Here is a 10,000-nt window from a genome sequence, read left to right as displayed (position 1 = left end):
GGCGCTGACGTAAGTTTTCGCTTATCCCCGCAAGCTCATCGGTCTCTGCCGTCGTGGTTAAGGACAGATGAAATGCCAGCACTGGAGAATTGAAAAACAAAGTTTGATAGAAATCTATGGTGCCGGTTTTTCTTTCAAATTGACATCTAAAGCCCACAACCTGAGTCCACTTTATCTGCGATTGCATGGTGGTGCTCCCGCGAAACTCCAATGTTTTGGTGCTATACTAAAGAAATTCAATATCATAATCTGTCATATCTTGCGAATGCATTGTTCGGGTAAAAAAAATGAAAGTTGCACAGCTTGCGCCATGCTGTGTAAAAATTGCACCGGTATGCAGCCGAATGACCTACAGTGACCTTTGTCACGGTGAAGACTTCAAAGTGCTGCCATTGTACATCTGAGCACAGAGAAACATAGACAGTTTATGTTTCTCTGTGATCTGAGCAAACAAACTCACAAAGGGAAACCCACTGGAACTGCTCGGTGTTAGTCAATAGCGAATAGTGCGTCCTATAACCTTTGAGTTTCCTCCCTAGGGATGACCTGGTAATCACCGGCTACGTAGTCGGAAGGCAAATGTCTCGGAGATACGATTTGTGACTTACAAAACCAAATACATTATGTCCTCACTCAACGTGGAAAAGCAGTATTCCGCCACCTTCATAGGGGGTTTGCTAATGTAAGAGCTAAGATGTGTTATCAACAATAATACTGGCCACAATTGGTTCTGAATAGGTCGTTATTTTCGTTGCCAAAAAGATCATGCGTACGAATACGCTAACAAAAGCAGACTAAGCTAGAAAGAAAATGTCAAGTGCGAATACAGGATGCAGAAATAATAGTCACGGGTAAACAAGAACGGAAAATGAACAAAGTTACCTGGCCAATTTTTAAATATTTTAATGAAGTACATAGCTGTACTATTTTGTGTGTGAACGTGCCATCTCGTCATCGGAGCCCTTGAACATGTGCGTGCTGTAAGTCTCGCCACACATTTGTATACTGCGGGGCGTTACTGGTAACGTATATCATTCTACTAAAGTTGACATGTAGGGCGACTTTTTTGAAAGGTGTTATCTTATATAATGTTGCGATGCAATAAGTTCGGGCATCGGTAGATCATTTGTAGAGAAAATAATTGATCGAGTCTGAGCGAGGACACAGTGCACCAAAGACGTACATTATTGTCAATGGGTTCGCACGTAATCTCCCTTCTGAATAATAAAATCTAGATTTCTATATCGACCAGTTTTCCCTGGAACGGTTCCGATCGGCCTCTTAGCTAACTTCTGGAATTCATATAGTTTAGCTTCTCAAGGCAACAGTGCCGCAACAATAGAGTGTATACTCTCTATGCGCCCGTCGTTGCCAACAAAATGGGCGCATGCTATTTCGGGCCTACTAAAATGACCGCCAGACCTTTCAAGAAACATTTGAAACACCTTTTGTCATTGACAGCTCTGCTGCGCCTTGGACATATTTGTGTGTCAACGCGTCAGTAGGAACATTGTCTCAATAAGGGGCAAGCTTATCAGACTATATTTTGTTGTATTTACTTGCAGAAAGCTCACTGAAGAAAGTACGAATATGAGGTCAGGTAGTCTATCTATGCTAAGGTGAACAAAAGGTCACACACTTTCCTTTGTCTGTGTTCCACTCCCGATGATTTGCTATATGTCTCATTTTCAGAGCGTATTTGACGCATAAATCGAGAAAACTCTATGACCCTGCCGCAAATCCTTGTCAAACATTACTAAATATCAATAGGCCTACGGTTTGATCGTGTCGACTTGTCAGATCGGATCACTCGAGACTACACGAGAGTGATAAATAGCAAGCTGGTTTCGCTTCGTTCACGATTCACACAATATGGCCGACATACTCTTTATCGTTGCAGTAAATCTAGCAATCGACATCCGCACACTGACGTATACCGATGTCAATTTATCACGAAACAAAAATGCATTGCATTGTCATTATATCAGACTTCAACAGGATGTATTCTTCCCCTGGGCCAAATATTATAGATTCCCCATTCACTTTCACTTTGCCGTCTCGTTCAGCAACGAGTTAAAACAGCAAAAGTAGCATTCATCAGATCTGTTGACTTCCGCAATATTAAAGAATATTATTCTGGCGTCCTGGCCCCATTCAGAGACACAGAACCGATCTGGTTATTAGTTCTCGACCGTACATCCAGGTCCAATGTACTTCCAGGTATTTGTGAATGTGTAATGGTGGCGCTTTGTTGTGCCTTCACTATATTGAATGTTCTGTGTCGAATTTCAGCTGTTGAAATAAAATAATGTGATACTGTAATTTAATCCGCACGACATGCCGAAAATAAGAAACTTACCTATAAGACAAAACAGAACAGCGTTTCTGGTCGTGATAGCCATAGCAACAGGAACGTTTTAACACCCGACGTGTGCTCAGCGCATGCGCATGAAACATTCGCTTCCGCCACAGGCAAGATTACGTTGAATATGCTGGTGCACTACAACACCTAACCAGGGGTAGCACTCGCTATCAAAAGAACGAAGAAGTCTTCAAGCAGTATGACCAAGTGTACAATCTAAAAATTGAGTCTCAGCCTACATTTTTGGGGGTCCCCCGGCCGGCTCATCGTCAAATAAATTATGACGTCATTCATTCATTCTGATATCCGAAAGTGCGTGCTGATCAATTGAAGTGGCAATTCTCAATTCCCTGCTGTCGATCAAGTGCTCGGTGACCGTTTACTATTTACATGACGTTTTTATTCTTTATTCTCCTTAGAAATTTAATTGATTTGCTCAGAGGCAAAGGTGATTGAACACATTTCAGCTGCAAGTCAATCGTATACGTCAAAAGAACTGCGGAATTTTCTCGGCAGACGATGACTCACATTTCGAAGAATTATGACCTAAATCGAAAGTATTGGTCGCAAGTCGACTGTGACGTTCTCGCGCGATATTATTGGCTAACGTTCTCGTTGATAATTTCAAACTTCGATTTCAGTGATGTATAGGGGTCAATCACACATATACATCATGCTGGCAGAAACTAACAAAACTCTCTCGTAGTTTCAACGCCTTGCTCATAGACCGGCGTCATAGACCAGAGCAGTAGCCTACGTGCATGCACGCCGTTCACCGTTGAGCGTTGGGCCAGCTACAATCTCATGTTTGACGTAAAGGAGGGGGGCGCTTTTTTCTTTGAAGCGCAAAATGCTCCCCCGAACACACAATAACGCGACGGCAACGCTCATGTCGCGTGACTTTTTCCAAAGTTGTCGTAAATGACCTTGTCCATAAAAATCTATCGGCACGAACAGGAGATTCACCAAACTTTCAAGCCTTGTTAAATACCCTTGACCTTGATAGTGTCTGTTGTTCAACTCAGGATACGAGGATGTCAACACTATAAGTCTACGCAACTGCTCAAAAGCAATCCCTAGCTATTAGTTATTTTACAGACACCTTTAAAGTTCTCTTTCGATCAAGTTATAGTACGAGTACTTGGAGGTTTGTGGGAAATGGCTATACCACTTTTTTGGGTCTCGGTCTGGTAAGACTGACTTTCCCTGACACTAAGCGCATATACCTAAGCTGACAATCCCCATTGCATCATTAATATTTACGCAAATATATGTCTAACATTCCGAGTTCCGAGTGAAATATTCTATCGTTGACCATCAACTTCTAAGACAGAAAGCTGGTGACACCAACTTCTCAGCGCAAAAGCTTGCCATACATACATTGCAAAATTACAGTAAAACATGAACAAAAATGTTGGTATAATCGGATATCATACCGGACACCAAGGCAAAACAATGTATTATTTATACCAAAATTTCACACACATTTATCACAACTACATTTCATAAATGTTACTTCTAACTCAAAAAGTTTGTTTTTGTTAAATAGTAGGTGACTCAGGCGACCACGCTATATTTCGGAACAATAGCCTGAGCGATATCAGAACAGATGAACACACAGGACACAGGAGGTTGGCAACCAGAAATTATATCTTCTGGACCAGATACTTCGTAGCAGCCTAAATCAATAATGGTCAAAATAGAGTCTGGCGATCTACTTTCATGCATTTTGTATGACTGTTGACGCCAAGCCGTAATATGGACACTCTAGCATCCGACTCAAAAGACGGACAATCGAGATTCACTGATGTCGAGTAAAGCGTATGTTTTACAATCAGTCTTATGAAAATGCTGCTAGTGGAAACATGATTCGGCGGTCCAAATATACCTGCTTGCTCAAAAAAGTTGATATTATCGGATTTCTAACCGGACACTCGGGCAAGGTAATATAGTATTTAACACCGAAATTTCACACTCGTTTATTACAGCTACAAGTATAATACGAATGTGTAATGCATTTCGCAAATTTTACTTCTAAAGAAAATAGAGTTTTTTGTTGAATAGGTGGCTCAGGCCACCACGCAATGAAGATGAATAGATAATTGCGGAACACACTGGACACGGGAGCTTGGCAATAGAAAATTGCTAAGTGTGTACCGGATACTTTGCAACAGCCTAAATCAGTAATAGTCAAAGTAGAGTACCTTCCAATGGGTTTTGTATGACCTTGAACGCCAAGCCGTAACATAGACACTCTTGCATCAGACTCAAAAGGCAGACCGGACAATCGAGCATCACTTATGTCAAGTAAAGAATCTGTTTTACAATCAGTGTTATGGAAGGTAATGCGGCATTTGAACTCAAATTTTAACATACTCGAAACATTCGATGGTCAAAATATACGTGCTTCCATCTATTTCAGCTTGTCTGTATTTGTTTGCACATTCCCCGTGCCAGTAATGTCTTTTTCATTCTGGTGAACTCATCTGTTAGCTTCATGGATATTTAAATTTTCTCTATTTTATCGGTTAAAAAGTTGCGGACTCTCCTTTTGTAACATCGAATAGTTTCTTTGTCTAAAATTGTGCTCGTTTACCAGTTATCAAACAGTACGGTGAACTGGAATGCAAAATTAATTTGATACTCACCTTTTACATGTACAGTGTCCGACATTGAAAGTAAGCAGCGTGGTTTGAACAAAATACACGAGGCAAAGTGTAGCAGAAATATCGTCAACCCAACGGAATCAAGTGTCATTTACCTGATTCTTTTGATCTCATTTGAAAATTGCAACTCTTTTCGAGGCTTGACGTGACGTCATCATATCCCCCCTAAATTAAACCGTCAGTTTCTTCTTCGGAATTCAATTTCGATGTAAAAAATGGTGAAGATATCCTACTTTCTGCCACACAATACGTTGTCAAAGTCCAATACACCCATGCATACTTAAAATACCCTTTCACGGTGCTGTAGCGGTGACTCTATACACGCATCGCTAAATGTCGCCTGTTCGAACGGCATATACCAATAATTTTATTAACAAGTCATCGTTGATGACACAGTCCCCACTTGATAATGTGTACTTTGATTATAAGTCCTTGGAGAGGATAGAGCCCGGTTCATTAATTGGGTCAGTGATTAAAGATGAGTTGCATGGTGGTAACAACGTAAAACCAATGTGCACTGCCACTCTAATTACAACAGGTCATTAAGTCAATTAGTAATAAATCGACAGGATGTTGCCAAACATTTTTGCATTCTATTATAACACTGACAGATTATCACGTGTACCACATTTCATAAGCGATACCACTAAGTATCAATGAATTGTATTACTACACTGTTAGATCAATATCTGAACAAAGTTTAATCAACTTTGATGACATGTTTCTGAACAAATCACCCTAATTAGGAAAGTTCATTAGATATGTAAATTTACAATTAATTTGAATGACACTGATAAATGTCTTCATTCAAATGTTTAAAGCAATGTGAGCTCAACATGTGTACCAAGTTTCATGAAATTTAGAAATTCATTAAATATGCAAATTGGCATTTAATTAACATGATACTACTACATATCTATGCACACCATTACACCACCAAAAGATCATTAGCTGTGCCACATTTCATCAAATTTGATGCAGCATTTCTAGACATATCACACTAATTATGAAAGTTCATCAAATATGCAAATAAGCAATTAATGGACATGATACTGCTAAATGTCTTCATTCAATATAACAGTACTGACAAATCAATATATCTGTACCGTGTTTCATCAGCAATTAATTCCATGACACTGCTAAGTGTCTTTGTACACTAATATGAGACTGTGTGCTAAAGATCTGAACCAAGTTTCATTAAATTCGCTGCAGTACTTATAGACTTACCACCCTAATTACCAAAATTCATCAAATATGCAAATAAGCAATCAATCAATGCAATACTAAGTGTGCACTATCAGAGCTCTGTGTGACGAACATCTTTACAAAGTTTAATCAAATTTAGTGCAGTCGCTTTAGAAATAGACCTCTTTTTTCAAAAAGTCATTGCCAATGACATAGTCCCCGCTTTTTTAATAAAATGTCCGTCACACGGCCATATTAGATCGAATCACATGAAAATCGACGTGCATATGTATGACATAAGGAGTATAACCCTTGTACCAAGTTTGAATGAATTCGCTCCAGGCATCTCTGAGATATCTGCGTGAACGGACGCACGGACGCATGCACGGACATGACCAAACCTATAAGTCCCCCTGGACGGTGCCCATGGGGACTAAAAAAAGAACACAGACTGGAATATTCAACAAGTCTTAGAGTAGCTGTCCGTCGATGCGCGGAAAATATCGAATCGGAAATAATGGATTACAAACTTTAGAGGTCGAGTTGAAACTTTTAAGTGGGAAGTACGATGGCCCTCTGCGGTATTCGTATTAGCTACTTGTTGAACTTTCTCTTTTCATGAATACTGCCACACCTGTTGTCCATGCAGGATCTTTCTTCCTCTTTCCTGTCACATGGGAGATGCTTGCCTTTTCTTCTACGCAGGTAAGTTTTCGTTGAACTGTTGCATAAATAGATTAAAGTTTGTCTATTCTTGTGTTATTGCTCATGATGGTCTGTAAAATTTTCCAATATAAATTAACAGTCTATAAATTTGATTTTTCATAACGGGACTGATGTAAAACGTGACATAAGGCCCTATACGGAAGTTGAGGAGGGGAATATCCACCAACACACTTTTAACCCGTTCGTGTAGTTTCATGACGGATGCTAAGCCAGTTCTCAATTTTGTAATTTCAACCCAGCCGGGGTGCCCTCTCTAAAATAAAATATTATACATCTACCATCGATAGCAATATAATTTTGCGTGCGCTAAAAAGCCGTACGGAACGCCCGTTTCGTACGGCTTTTACCGTTTCAAGACGCTTCACGTCAGGCGATACGCTGCGTCAATGACCTCGTGCATACTTTGTAGTATTTTTCGTAATAACCCGCAATAGAACTAAAGGATGTTAAATAATAACATGCATTCCATATTCGCATTGGAGAATGCGTGTATATCAAAAACAAACAATTCCGACTTCACTTTATAATGGTATTGAATGTTGTGTTATGAATAGTCATGGTTTCAGTACGGGCTATTTTAAATTAGGTACAGGTGTTCGCCAAGGTGATCCATTGTCACCAATGCTTTTTATTCTGGTGCTGGAAACTTTACTTCTAGCTATTAGGTCAAATACAAATATATCTGGTATCTCCATAATGGACACAGAGATAAAAGAGTCTGCATTTGCAGACGATATGACATTTTTTGTTTCAAATACCAAGTCTGCTGACGAACTTTTCTTGTTTTAAATAGTTTTGAGAATTGTTCAGGTTTTAAAGTTAATTTTGACAAAACCTAAGCAAAATGGCTCCGTAAGTGGAAGGACAGAAAAGATGAACTGTTCAGGATAAAATGGCCCAAATCTCCAATAAAAATCGTAGGAATGCACTTTTCTTACGATAAAGAGGAAGCCAAGAGAAGAACTTCAGTAACTCTGTATAAATATGAAAAAATTCTCAACCTTTGGAAAAGTAGGAATTTATCTTTATTTGGTAAGGTTCAAATTATCAAACATTGGGTATTTCACAGTTTTGTTACTTTCTCATAACTCAACTGTGCCTAAGAACATCATTCAAGACGTTCACAGATTGTTGTATGATTTTCTATGGGAAGGGAAAGATAAAACTGCGAGGAAAACTATGATAGGAGATGTGGGCCAAGGCGGCTTAAACATGCCCAACTTACATATTATGAAAAAACAACAGAGAATCTTATGGGTTAAACGTTTGTTAAACCCTGAATTTTCACATCCATGGAAAGTCTCTCTAGAATATAAACTAAAGTCTTCAGGAGGTTACATCATTTTCCATTGTAATTTTAAAACTGAACTTTTACCTGTCCAGTTTACAGATTTTGTCACAGATTGTTTTGATACTTGGTCTGAGGAAACTACGAAATACCAGGGTAACATTGATCAAATTATTTGGAATAATGAAAATGTACTCATTGATGGTAAATCAGTGTATTTGGAAGACTTTGCAGATAATGGTGTTCTGAACATTTCAGACTTATTTGATGAGAATGGAGTGATTCCCTGGACAACAATTGTTCTAGAAAAATTTTTACCAATCCATAGATTACAGTGGCTGGGTATTTTATCGGCCATCCCCGAGGAGTTAAAGAATACGGAAAATACAATTGATGAAGTTAGGTTTTTCTCTTTCTGGCTGTCCAACACCGTAACATTTAATTTCTTAGTCTGAAATAAACACGAAGATAGGATCTTTACTGTGCCTGTGAGTCAAAGAAAACTTGAAGAGGTCCTCGAAATCAACAATGTACAGTGGGACAAATTATACAAATTGATTAAATTTACAAAAGTCAGTTGATTGTAAATTAAAGGAATTTCAGTTTAAATTCTTCACAACATTTTGTTCACTAATGAAAAACTTCACAAACTAAATCATCAGAAATTTCCATCTGAGTTGTGTACTTTTGCTGGTGTCGCCCCAGAAACTCTGGAACATCTTTTTCACCAGTGTTACTATACTGTAGCTTTATGGAGAGAGATAATTTTTGTATGGGGACAACCATCGAACCTTACTGGTAGACCAAATAGACTAGGTCAAATTTTATCTGATCCAAATGAATGTTGTTAGTCAATTTTATTGGTTTACTTATTAGAAAACATATTTACTACTGTAAAATGCAGGAAGCAAACCGAATCATAGAGGTATACTTTTCTTTGTCAAGAGAATCTATCATATTGAATATTTTATTGCAACTTGAAAGAAAAATAACAAATTACAGTCTCATTTGAAAAGTGGCAACCCCTACTACATCACTTATATTAACCAGAAAATGTAAAGTTTATTTATACATCTATTTATTTATTGTACAGAGAAAAAAAAATCAATGGATGTAATGCGAATGATTAATGCACACCCTATAAAACATTGCAAAACAATTCCGACTTCTTTTTCATCAAACACATGCAAGAATGAAAACGTGGAGGTTTTTTGGTATTTCATTAATTTGCAATGCAAATACAATGCCAGTATGGTAATTATCACGATGATTTGCTGAATGAGAGGCTATTTCTTAACTAACTCAAAAAGACTAATCATTGGTCTAGCATGGTTAGTAAACTCCATCGATTGGCGCATCGGTGTAAAGTTTCATATAATTTAATACAATTGCATCCAAAAAGTTGTGTCACTGAACTAGGTCTCTAAACATGCTAAATAGAATGGTAAGCTTAGATATCCTTTCTTTCTTTCTTTGCAAAGGAAAGTAAAAAAGAAACAAAATTGCGACAAAAATTTTGACTCGACAGTTTTCACCGGTGCCCTTGGAAAACATAGCGTAGTGCATCTGTATTGCTTGGTTGGTGACCCAGTTGACTTTTTTATCATTCATACGGTAGTGTATCCATCTGTACATGTACATCTGTTGCGAAATTGATGTGTGCATGTGAACGAATTTTGTCGCAGTCAATGCGAGATACAAAAATCAAAAGTACCGTTATATGTAATCCCTCTCAAAAAAGTAAGATGGGTAAAATTCTCAAATTTGTTTAAT

This window comes from Ptychodera flava, chromosome 8 (assembly GCF_041260155.1).
Source record: "Ptychodera flava strain L36383 chromosome 8, AS_Pfla_20210202, whole genome shotgun sequence".
Taxonomy (NCBI): domain Eukaryota; kingdom Metazoa; phylum Hemichordata; class Enteropneusta; family Ptychoderidae; genus Ptychodera; species Ptychodera flava.
Note: the sequence above shows the minus strand (reverse complement) of the source record.